The following is a 1604-nucleotide window of genomic DNA, read 5'->3' on the forward strand; positions in this document are numbered from 1 at the left end:
ATCAATTAAATTTTTTTAGATTTTTATTTAACTTATTTACTTTTTTATAATTTTTTTATCTTATTGTTTATTTTTTATAATTATTTTCTTATTTTGTAATTATTTGTTTCTTATTATTTTTTTTTACTTCTTAATTACCTTTTTATTTATTTATTTCATTTTATTATTTTTTTAAATGTATTTACATTTTTTTTTTTATCAATTCAAATTTTTTTTCCACCTAACTTTATTGCTATCACACAGGAGAAAACAATTCCCTGTGTGATAGCAATTGGAGGTGACAGGTTCTCGTTATTGACCCCCCGTCACCTTCAATGCAGGAGCTCTAGCCCAGCACTGTGCTGGAACTCCTGTGAGGGGTGAGAGAGGAAGAGCACGGCACAGCACGGCGCAGCACAGCACGGCACAGCACAGCTCTCCCCTCTCACTGTCTACGGCCCCATTCACATTGAGCGATTCGCGATCCGCCCAGCTGCGTGAGTGACAGCTGGCTCCTCCTATCTAGAGGCAGAGCCAGCTGTACCCGCCCCCTCCCCCGTCCGTTCCTCCAGTCAGCGCTGGAGGATCGGAGCGGGGAGGGGGGAATCCAGTCCCTCCCCCTGTCACGGCAGAGAGCCGTGACAGGATCGAGAGGGGAGCGAACGCTGGTATGTGTTCGCTCACCTCCCGATCTACTGAGCCGACCTGTGACAGTCTCATTGTCACAGGTCGGCTAGAACTATGAGGTGAGAGAAAAGCACGCTCCATAAGGGTAAACTTCTACTAAAGGGATGCACATGGTGCTGCTTTCCTCTGAGATTTTCCCAGGTGGGTGTAATGAATCCAGACCCTCCGATACAGAGATCAGGCTGGAGAGGACGAGCGGAAACAATGTTGAATACAATGTCTCCTTCTTGTTACTCTATTGTAGACACGCCGCCATTTTTTTTTTAAGCAATCACTGCAACGCATTTTAACTCAGAGCCCATTCACACTGCACACCAGCGCACACACAGTATGGGAACAATAGCGCGCTGTGTGGTGTGAATGAGCCCTAAACGTCCCGCAATATCACGGTGCGGAAAGGGGAGAACCAGCCCATGTTCTCCGGTGTTATGATGTCATCAGTGATGAAATGCACGAGGCTCCCTCTGTCATAGGAGAAGCCTGCGCCGTGTCTTTAAGAATCGGTTTCGGGACAAAGCCTTTCACCGGCTGCATCCACCGCTCCGAGCTGCCGGCACCAACCAATGCGTCAGATTCACCCGTTTCCATCACCTCCTGGAGACGGGGAGCTACTTTCTTCCTGATTCACACACTATTATTATACATGTATATAGCTCTGACATATACCGCAGCAGCCATCCCTGCCCGGGGTCAGGTTAACCCTTGCTGTGCTGATTGTCAATGTCACATTGAGCTCGGCATTATGATTATGATGATGTCATCATTAACCCCTCGATGACGAGAGCCACATCTTCGGGCACACGGCAGGTTTTCAGTGTTTCTATTGGTTGGACTTGATGGACTTTTGTCGTAACTATGATGTCACTGTGATGTCACCGGCATATTTAACCCCCACAATGCTGGCTCTTCTGCTTTGTCACCCGTTCATTCGGTCGCCA

This window comes from Nanorana parkeri, unplaced genomic scaffold (genome assembly GCF_000935625.1).
Source record: "Nanorana parkeri isolate BGI_ZX_2015 unplaced genomic scaffold, ASM93562v1 scaffold1866, whole genome shotgun sequence".
Taxonomy (NCBI): Eukaryota; Metazoa; Chordata; class Amphibia; order Anura; family Dicroglossidae; genus Nanorana; species Nanorana parkeri.